We start from the raw sequence: 11,814 nt of genomic DNA on the forward strand, positions 1-11,814 counted from the left end.
GTTTATCCAGCTCCTTGGCTGAGTTTTCTGAGCTAAAGCACGCAAGAGATCTTTTTAGACTACAAATTTCTATTGTCTTAACTCCCTGAAGCATTCATTGTATGCTGTGCACAAAGACTGGTAAGTGTGGTACTCTTGGTAATGGATGATCTTATTTACTACTTTACAGATCTGTAAAGATCATAGGTGGCAACTTTAATCTAGATCTCTCCAAGCAGGAAAAGATTAGGTAAAGTGTGGTATATGCCATCTTTATTTGTGGTGGTGATTCACAGGTTCACAGAATAGCTTAAAAGGAGCAGTTAAATCAAATTATTTAACTAGTTCAGTTCTAACTGAGCTTCTTGTGGTGAATGTCAAGGTCTAGACTTAATGTCCAAAATACATGAGAAATTTGACTTAGTGTAAAATGACATCACACATCCTAGGCACTTGAAAAATGGAGTACATTTCTTCTTTTATTTCCATCTCCCTCTTCTTTCTGGCAGAGTTTGGCAGGAAGAACCTGTGGTTGACATCAATAGAAATGATTTAGCCAAGGAGAAAGAAACAATAAGAAACATGCATTTTCCCTAATAAAAATCATAAATTTTAATAGGCATTTTTCCAAGGATCCTCAAAGGGAGCAGAAGGAACAAATCCATTTAGAATATATGCATTAGGACAGATTTATACTTGTAAGAGTATAAATTTGGGGTAAAGTTCCAATATTACATTTGGGCACCAAATTTCAGTAACCCTATGAGGTTTACTTTGTAAAAATGCTAATAAATGAACTTAAGTCTATACAATCTTTCTATGAACATATAATTTGCCCAAGAATTAATGCAAATAAGTGGACTTCTTCATTAAATCTTGTTCCATTAGGAAGTTATGAACGAACAATCAACCTTGAAGATTGACCATACATGACCAGGTTCTCTCCACCTTGTTCCCCATCCCTCTTTCCATATGCTTTTATGCTCAGGAATCACTTGTAAAGAGGAATAACACCTGATGTTGTGGAGATTTAATTTTGGTAAAGCCAGAGGGGTTCTGATCACTAATACAATATTAGCTATTTCACAGGATACTGCTGACTCGTGATAAAGAGATAAACACTATCCAAGCATAGCAGTCACTGATTAACTTGCCTGTATTATATGGGAGGACTTTTCTACACTAAGATTCTATATACTAATGTTTCCTGCTCAAAATGCTAAGATGAGCCATTCATTGGTACAACATGCAGCAAACTGCCAAACTCCCCACTGCCAAACTCCCATTGGGAAGAATGGTACTTGAGAGCAATACCTGTATTTCATATGTGCTTTATATCCTTTGGGCTTGGCAACACAGCTCACAGGTGTGGGGAGGGACCCGCCTTGCCAGCTTCAAGGCTTATCCTCACTCCAGACGTGTAGTTACCTCCTGTAACTTGGAATGCGGATTCTGTGTATGCATCTGAAGATGAAATTTGGCTCAGGCCATAAACATGGTTTGCTTGCCAAACTAAGGAGAACAGGTGTGTGGCTGCCTCACGTAAGGGAACTCACGGTTCTGTGGGTCATGTGACTAGACAGACTGGAGCAGGTGTGCAGCTTGGCAGCTAGACCTCACACCAAGTTTCTGGAAAGGTAGGCGAAGAGTGCGGCTTGCTAACTGACTGCTCTTTTGTGTTGTCTCACAAGCCCATGGGTTTGAGAATATGCCAAAGCCCTTGCTACTCTAACATCAGAGAAAACTGTGCATAGCAGCTAGTAGATTTGGAATGGAAGGTAGATGGTCTTTTGAGCAAGTAATAAACAACTCAGGGGTCTTCATACTTCATAAGTTCCATTAGGTTCAATGAAACACCATCATTCCATCCTGTGCATAGTTAACTACTTTCATGTACTTGCCTGGTTCAGTATTTTAAAATCATGTCGTTGCCACCTCTCAGATCTCTCCCATATTTGCACAAACATTAAACTGGCATTGGACTATTTTATGCAACCTCTACATCATGTCTATTCCCATTTTAAAGATGTTTAAATCGCAAATTTTGCCATTGCCTCTCTTCTCCCCCCTATAAATCTAAAATATGGTGCAATTAGACACAGTTATTGACAGTACTTTAGCAGTAATAATATCATATATCAATCAATCCTCACTGATAAAGATGATAATTAGCCTTTCAAAATGAAAGTTTGCAGTTGCTTTTCATAATGTGAGAAAATGAGCAAACTACTAACATGAGCAATGCAGAAGATGAATGTCAAATGCATTACACTAAGTGAAAGAAACCAGACCTAAAATACTGCATCCTGAATGATTTCATTTATATGATATTCCTTAAAAAAATAAAAGATATGGAACATATGAGTCATTGCAAGAGGCTAGAGGAAAAGGGAATATTTGACTACAAAGGGGCATAAGAAAATATTTTGGGATATAAAGCTAAGTTTGTATCATGATTGTAGTGATAGCTACAGAGTCTGTCAAATCTAACAGTGTCCACTAAAATGGCTCAAGACTTTCTGGATGTAAAAAACTAAAAAGTTAATAAGAAGAGAAATTATTTTTAAATTTAAGGCAAAAACACATTGTTAGGTAGGTATAAGGAAGTGTAATTATTAATGCATATTAAAGACAAAGAATTTTGCATAGGCATACTAAAGAAAGGAAAATCTTTATATTTTTTTATTTAAACACCTTGATTACATACATGATTGTGTTTGGGGTTCAGTCATGTAAAGAACACAACCCATCACCAGTGCAACATTCCCATCACCAATGTTCCAAGTCTCCCTCCTCTCCACCCGACCCTCGCCTGTACTCTAAACAGGCTCTCCATTTCCCTCATACATTCTCAATATTAGGACAGTTCAAAATGTAGTTATTTCTCTAACTAAACTCATCTCTGTATGTGGTGAGCTTCATGAGGTGAGCTGTAACTTCCAGCCCTCCTCTCTTTTGTGTCTGAAAATTATTGCAAGAATGTCTTTCATTTTTCTTAAAACCCATAGATAAGTGAGACCATTCTGTGTCTCTCTCTCTCTCTCTCTCTCTCTCTCTGACTTATTTCACTCAGCATAATAGATTCCATGTACATCCATGTATAGGAAAATTTCATGACTTCATCTCTCCTGACAGCTGCATAATATTCCATTGTGTATATGTACCACAGTTTCTTTAGCCATTCATCTGTTGACATGTATCTTGGTTGTTTCCAGAGTCTTGCTATGGTAAATAGTGCTGCAATGAATATAGGTGTAAGAAGGGATTTTTGTATTGTATTTTTGTGTTCCTAGGGTATATTCCTAGGAGTGGTATAGCTGGATTGTATGGGAGCTCGATTTCCAGTTTTTGGAGAAATCTCCATATTGCTTTCCATAAAGGTTGAACTAGACGGCATTCCCACCAGCAGTGGATGAGTTCCTTTCTCTCCACATCCCCGCCAACACTGCTTGTTCTCATTCTTTGTGATGTGTGCCAATCTCTGGGGTGTGAGGTGGTACCTCATAGTTGTTTTGATTTGCATCTCCCTGATGATTAGTCATGTGGAACATTTTTTCTTTTTTTTTTTCTTTTTTCTTTTTGGTTTCTTGGGCCACACCCATTTGATGCTCAGGGGTTACTCTTGGCTAAGCGCTCAGAAATTGCCCCTGGCTTGGGGGGACCATATAGGATGCTGGGGGATGGAACCGCAGTCCTTCCTTGGCTAGTGCTTGCAAGGCAGACACCATACCTCTAGCGCCAACTCACCGGCCCCAATGGAGCATTTTTTCATGTGTCTTTTGGCCATTTGTATTTCTTCTTTGTCAAAGTGTCTGTCCATTTCTTCTCCCCATTTTTTGATGGAATTATATGTTTTATTCTTGTAAAGTTCTGTAGTGTCTTGTATATTTTGGAGATTAGCCCCATTATCTGATGGATATTGGGTGAATAGTTTCTCCCACTCAGTGGGTGGCTCATGTATCCTTGGCACTATTTCCTTTGACGTGCAGAAGCTTCTCAGCTTAATATATTCAGAAAGGGAAATCTTATGTATAGTAACAATCTCTTCTCTCTTAGGGATAAGAACCAATAAATTTTATAATACAGGGTTGTCTCTCACCTGAACACTTGTCATGGGGACTCGACTTAGACTCCATGTGATCAGACAGGACTGTCCAATTCCAAACTCCAGATTCTAACCATAGAACCAATACAGTTCTCTGCAACAGCACCAGGAATCAAAGTCCCCCCTGAGGAGTTCCTAATACCATGCTGGCACCAACTTGTGCCAGCTTGATACTACATCCTGAGGAAACAGCAACAACTTGATCTAAGAGCAAGTTGCCCTACCTCATCACCTAATAGTAACATAAAATCAGAAGATGCACCATCCTTTGATCTATGCAAAAACCAAGTTCACCAATTACAGAAGATTGACTTTGACAACTGCGACTGAGCAGAACTCTTCCTGGGACCAATAAGATCCTAGTCTATGCTGTGGCCTAGAATTTGTACAAAAACCAAGTTCTCTAATTCCAGAGGTTTAACTTTGACAACCATGACTGAACAGATCTTCTGGAACCGCAAGGAAAAACTCTATACTAATAAACTTTATTCTAGGATCTATGCAAAAACCAAGATCACTAATTACAGAAGACTAACTATAACAACTGTGATGGAGCAGAACTTCTAGAACTATAAAGAAAAACTCTATCCTAGATGTTTTCCTAAGATCTGTGCAAATACCAAGCTCTCTAATGACAGAGGACTTAGATTTTCAGTCACAACTGAGCAGAACATTTCCTTAGCACCATAAAAAGACCTTGGGGTTTGATAATGAACATGTCCTGAGCCTATAGTTGTTACCATGATAGTATACTTCAGGAGTAGAGAAACCCTGAATCTCTTAGGCCAAGGTAATTCACTTTCTAATATCCCCAATACTTACTGTGCCTATACAAAAATAAAAAAATACCTTGCCACACTAGCCCTTCCCCCTTTTTGCTCTTTCCCTTTTCCTTTCTTATTATTGTTGTCTTTTTCTTGTTGCTGTGGTGGAGTGTTTTTTGTTTTGTTTTTGTTTTTGTCATTTTGGTTGGTTTGCTTCGTTTTCCCCAACAGAACCACAGAACTTGAATCTTCATCTTTTTCTGCCTTATAAATTGAGGGAGGAAAATGGATGATACCAGGAGCAGTCGTTTAAAATTTGAGTGGAAATAAAAATGATCAGATCTAAACACCAAACCCAAAGTCAACAACAACAGAATCAAGACACTCAATCTACAACAAACTATACACAAAGGAGACCTGTTACACCGCAGTCCAGGGGGCAAAGGGGAAGGTATCAGATGCATGTGAAGAACAGGGGTGGAGGGAGGACAACACTGGTGGTGGGAATGGCTCTGATTCATTGTCACTTTGTACCTTTAATATGATGTGAAAGACTTGTAATTCACATTGGTCACAATAAAAATTATTTAAAAAAAGACAAAATAATTAATCATTCTATGAAAAACAAATGAACTCAGACCTCTAGCTTACACCATGCACAAAATTAAACCAACATAGATTAGACTTTTGTATCAGACCAGAATCCATAGACTATTCTGAAGCAGTCATAGGTAGAACACCTCATGAAATTAAATTTAGATGTATCTTCAATGGCTTCATCCACTGACTAAGCCAACAGAAGCAAAGATAATTAAATGGGACTATATAAAACTAAAAAACTTCTGCACCACAAAGTTAATGATGGAAAGAATAAAAATACCCCACAGAATGGATAGGACACTCATCTGATAAACAGTTGTTAACCAAGATATATAAACTTTATTTAAAAAAAAACATCAAAAATGGGGGAAAGAGATGTTCAAAAACTTATTTAAAGAATAAAGTATACACAAAAATTTTTCATTACTTATCATCAGAGAAATGCAAATCAAAACAATGAGGTTCACCTCACACCAGTGAGACTGGCACACACCACAAAGAACATAATCAACTAGCATTGGCATGATGCAGGGAAAAGGGAACAGTCACTCACAGCTTGGTAGGAATGTTAACTGATCCAGACATTTTGGGAAAAAATGTGAACATTTCTCAACAAAGTAGGAATTGAGCTCCTATCTATCCCTGCAATTTCACCTTTTTGGCATGTAATCCCAAGGGCCTAAAAAGTTTATTCATAAAAGTTATTTGCACGTCTGTGTTCATTGCAGCTTTATTCACAATAGCCCAAATCTGGAAACAACCCAAGCATCTAAATCAAATTATTGAATAAAGAAACTATGTCAAATAAACACAGTACAATACTACTCAGCTTCAAGAAAGGATGAAACCATTCAATTTGCTGCTATGTGGTTGGATATAGAGAATATTATCTAAGACAAGTTAAAAGAAGAACGGATACAAAATGATCTCTTTCATATGTGGGGTTTAAAGAAATAGTAGAATTATAAATATCAAATACCCAAAGATAGCAGAAACTGAGAGCAGTTCTTCAATCAGAAGCATTCCTAAAAGGGCAGGTGCAGGGTTGGAAGACCTCTTTGGGACAATGGTAGAGGAAGTAGATTATTGGAGTGTCCTGTCCACTTATTCATGTATGAAACTCTACCAATAACAGTTTTGTAAACCAGGATGTCTAAAATTTTTAATTATATAAAATATAAAGCTTTTTCAAATGTTTGGCTGAACAAAGAAAATTGAGAAGATATGATGTGGACTATATACACAATGCAATATGACTTAGCTAAGAGGAAAGATAAAATCATGCAATTTATTTCTATGTGGATGGATCTGGAAAATATTATGCTGAGTTAAATCAATCAGAAAGAGGGACAGATGCAGAATGATATTTCCCATATATGGAATATTTAAAAAAAAATAGTAAGTAATGGTCAATATCCACAGAACCTAAGAATTGGTCTACTGAACCAATCAGAAAGGTGGTGGGTTATGTGGAAGGGAACCTTGATACAGTTGGTGAAGGTGAATGTTGTAATTCTGATGGAGAGTGTGTTACTAGAATATTGTATGCATAAAAACTATCACTAACATTACATAATATCAAATAAAATAAATTATGCAATATTGTATGCCACAAATTAATGCATTCTAGCTGACCTACCTAATTGGACTCAACTGAGTCCAAATCTAACACCTAGACTATATAGATAAACAAAATTGTTGGATACCTGGAGTTTGAAACCAATGTGAGAGGGAACAAGAGAATGAAAGTTAAGGAGGTGAGGAAGAAAAAAATCTAAAATATTCTGGTATTCTTGAATCTAGATTGAAGTCCTATAAGCAGGGGAGCATAGAGGCCAGTATTCCCCTGTCCTTAGAAGTCTATATCAAATACTTCAAAGTCTAGAAATGTTTCCACCCCTGAGAAAAGTTCATAACTCAAGTATATAGAAAAGAAAAAACGTTGAAATGTGCAGAGGCACTTAACATTTGTAGATATCCTTTCAAGTCTTATAGTTCATGAATAAAAAAGTTATTTTCCCAATTTTGATAACTATAAAATGTATATTGCTGAAAATATTGTTTGAGGTAAAAATCTAAGTTTAATAAACCACAAAAATAAAAATGAGGGGTCATAGCGATAATGCAGCAGGTTGGGTTATATTGTAAAGTAAGGCTGCATTGGCCTTGTAAACCACCAAACCAAGGTTTGATTCCCAGCATCTCATATTATTCACCAGGAACGATCCATGAGCACAGAGCAAGGAGTAAATTCTGAATAACACTGGGTATGGCTCAACCCCCTCCCCCAAAATAGCTAAGTCATGCTATAACACACTAGAGAAAATATTAAGTTTATTTTCTTAAACTCCCCTTAAAAAAAGATATATTTTTTTAAAAAAAAAACCACTTGTTGTAGAGAGGAAGCCTATTATAAAACTATGTTAGGCAATTATCATATTTTCCTTGTTCTGGAGTCTATATGATGCTTGTGGCATTTGGCAATCTTTTGACAACTATAATTTTTGTTATTTTTTATTATAAATACATATTAGCTATGTATTTAACTTTATATTTGTAATTGTGTATTATTTTCCTTAAATGCCATCCTTTCAAACTGTATTACATTTTGGATGTTATAAATGTACAACAAAACCTTGATCTACCTCTGGCTCAAAAGTTAACAGCAGGAAAGAAATTATGTGGCAAAAATAGGGCAGTATAGAAAAGAAAAAATTGGGGGAAGTGAAATATGAAATCTAGAAATAAAAATATATACTCTGAAAAAATACCCAGTGGAAGAGCTGGACAGAAAACTAGGCAGAACCACTGAGAGATTAAGAGAAATATAAAAATAGATATAATAAACTGCCCAGAATGCAACATTGAGAGACAGAAAAGATGAAAGAGTTAAGATCCGTAGAGAATATAATGATTTCCGGCATATACATTAGAAAATTCAGAACATGAGGATAAAAATAAGAAAAGTATTTTGAAGAGGAGACTATGAGTGCATGCTTGACATGTGAAAAGCCCCAAGATGATTCCCAGCACCACCCTCACCTCAAGTACCACAAGATGTAGCCTTGGAAACCTCTGAGCAGTGCCAGACTATGTCTGATAAGCTACAGCAACTAAGTAGTGGTATTTCACGAGGCTCCAGTGATGAAGCATCCGCCCACATTCTATGTATCACAAAGAATAGCATTGAGGGCCCTTCAGCATTGTTTGAGAGGCCGCCTAAACTAGTCAAAGATAATTCTTAAGAATTTTCCAGAATTCAAGACATACCGTATGTTCTGGCCTATCAGATGACACTTGAACCCCTGAAAAACTTCCTAAAAGTCTTAAAATTAAGTTACTTCTTAAAAGTAAGAGGGGGGCGGATCACTCGTCCCTGAAACTGGAATAAGTTTCAGCATGCCGTATACCGGCATATAAAACGACTCCCGACTTTTAAGGTTGACTTTTAAGGTTGAAAGGTCGTCTTATATGCCAGAAAATATTTTTGTTTTAGGAACCAAAAATTTTTGAGGAAAGTGAATTACCATATGCACACACCTACACACATAGTAATAAGCAAAGCACTATAAGCAATGAGACAACTTAAAAACCATCTGAGGTCAAAAGAGAAATTTATTAAATAAATAGTTTGACTGAAGATTTTCTACCAGCAACAACAGATACCAAAGACAATGGAAAATACTACTCAGCTAAACTACCCTCACAAATAGATGCTAACCAATGGTGCTTTCAGGAGATGTTCACTCAGCACAAAATTTTTTATAAGACTTAATAAAAATGTGCTTCAATAAAAAATAAAGAAAATAAAAAATGAAGAAAGGCTTCAAAAAGTAAGAATAAACAATGATAATGACATATTATCATTGTTATCATAAGCAATCATAATGACACTGGATGCTTATTGTTGCAAGTCAGCCCCTGAAGAGGTTGACTGATGGAGGGATGGAGGATGAGGTCTTTCCCCTCCAGCTCAGAGCATGCGTCTGCCACCCTGTTCAGCCAGAGGTTCTGAGGTGAAGCGGCAGGTAAACAGCTCGCAGATAGTCAGGCTTGTGAAAATATTAGCTTTATTCAGTGGACAAGACTGAAGTCCAAAGTCTCAGCCTCAGTTCCAGCCAAAAAGCCCTTCGCCTTCCACAGACCCTTGTTTTTATCCCCCAGAATCAGGTACCACCCAATGGTGGGATCAGATATCACCCAATAGTGGAAGCAGAATCAGGTACCACCCTAGGGTGGGGGCAGAATGCCAGGTCACACCCTAGGGTAGGGCATAATCACCATCAGGGTAGGGTCAGTAACATAATAATCCCATAAAATGTTTACATACACAACACTTATCATAGTAATACCAATACAAGAAGAAAAATCAAGGAGAAACTTAGAGGTGGAAGTTGTGAATAAAGACCTCAAAGTTTAAATTGCTCATAAGGGAAATAAGGGTTTGAGATTAATATTTTTTAATGTTTTAATATTTTATTAAGATACCATGATATGTAAAGTTATTCATAATTGAGTTTTAGCCATACTATGTTCCAAAGCCAACTCACTGCCAGTGCAACTTCACCTCCACCAATGTCCCCAGATTCACTTTCAAACATGTCCACCCCCATTCTTTTAACATGCCTCTTTGACAGGTACATTTTTAAGTTTTGTTGTCATGGTTTGGATCTCCTGCTTTTATTATTATAGACTCTTCAGTTTGTATATCTATCTCTCTATATATGTATATATAATAGTTATATATAGTTATGCCACTCCTCTACACCAAAAGATACACCCTTGGATCCTGCCTGGTATTCACTTTTTATCTCTCCCCTCAATTTATTTCCTTCTTTGTCCTTCCTATATTCTGGAGTCAGGGGCTATCTAGGCATCCCTATTATTTAGGGAGGCCACATCCGGCAGTGCTCATGGGTTCCTCCTGGCTCTGTGCTCAGAAGTCACTCCTTGCAGGCCTAGGGGACCATATGGGATGCCAGGATTAGAACCACCGTCCATCCCGGTTCCTCTGTGTACAAGGCAAACACCCTACCACTGTGCTATCTCTCTGACCCCGGTATCCCTGTTTATTAATTGCATGTCCTTGCCTATATAATTCTATATCAGAGATAACTGATATCATTCTGTATTTGTCTTTCTTCTGGATTACTACACTTAACATGATATCTTTTTTCCACTTCTATACAACTTGCAGCAAGTTTCATAATTTTATCTTTCTTACAGCTACGTAGGATATGTATAGCTGCATATATGTATATATCACACCTACATAATCCACTAATATGTCCTTGTACTCTTTTATTCCATGTCTTAGCTATTGGACTAAGTGCTGAAATGAATAATGGTGTGTATATGTCCTTTTTAATGAGTGTTTTTGTGTTCTGAGAAAGATACCCAGAAGTGAAATTGTTGGGTCAGATGGCAGCTCAATTCAGTCTACAGTAAAACCTCTATACTGTTTTCCATCGGGTTAAACCAGATAACATTCCTACAAGCAGTAGATAATTCCTTTTTCACTACATCCTCATGAACATAGATCATTTCAATATTTTAATATGTGTTATTTTCACTAGTGAGAGAATCATTAATAATCTTAAACTCCCTAATATTATATGATGATAAACATTTTTGCATGGGTCTATTGGCCATCCACCTACCTTTTTCCTAGCAGAGCTTGTTTATGTCACCTACTAATTTTATAGGGTTGATAGGGTTGCTAATTAAAATCCTTAATGTGATTTAATGAAGTAAACTGCTTTATATACATAATAATTAGCTATAGGAAATAATGGTATAAATTAAATACATAGAAAAAATTAACAAGAATGTGTAAGATATATGTAAACAAATAATATAAATTTTTGGAAATCAAAGTAAACAAACAAATGGAAGAAATTATTCTTGGATATTTTGATTCTACTTCTTATCAATTTTTTTATCCTTTGTAAAATTAAAATATATAATGCAAGCTCAAAATAATTCCAACAAATAATTTTTTTTGGCTTTTGGGTCACACCCAGCAGCGCTCAGGGGTTACTCCTGGCTCTATGCTCAGAAATTGTTCCTGGCAGCCTTGGGGGGCCATATGGGATGCCGGGATTCAAACCAATGACCTTCTGCATGAAAGGCAAGTGCCTTACCTCCATGCTATCTCTCCGGCCCCTCCAACAAACAATTTTTGAAAGTTATTTCTGTATTAAAAACATATGAAGTCAGAAAAAATACTATATAACAAATCCCTCTCTCAAACACTTAACAAATTACAGGACATATATAAAATAATAAATTTTACATAATTGAAATGGCTAACTTTCTCTTTAAGAAAAGGCTTTCATGATTCAAAATTCACAGATAATTAAATAG

The 11,814-nt window shown here is 36.6% G+C and overlaps 1 long non-coding RNA gene across 1 annotated transcript in view; it reads right to left on the reverse strand.

Annotated features, from left to right (window-relative positions):
• The window catches only part of LOC126009341 (uncharacterized), a 365,449-nt gene extending 353,858 nt beyond the window's left edge, over positions 1–11,591 (reverse strand). The window contains exon 1 of the long non-coding RNA XR_007495896.1: positions 11,489–11,591. This is a non-coding gene — a long non-coding RNA (uncharacterized LOC126009341). The remainder of the gene's footprint in view (positions 1–11,488) is intronic.
• Positions 11,592–11,814: the final 223 nt, after the last annotated feature.

The sequence above is a fragment of the Suncus etruscus genome, chromosome 5, assembly GCF_024139225.1.
Source record: "Suncus etruscus isolate mSunEtr1 chromosome 5, mSunEtr1.pri.cur, whole genome shotgun sequence".
Lineage (NCBI taxonomy): Eukaryota > Metazoa > Chordata > Mammalia > Eulipotyphla > Soricidae > Suncus > Suncus etruscus.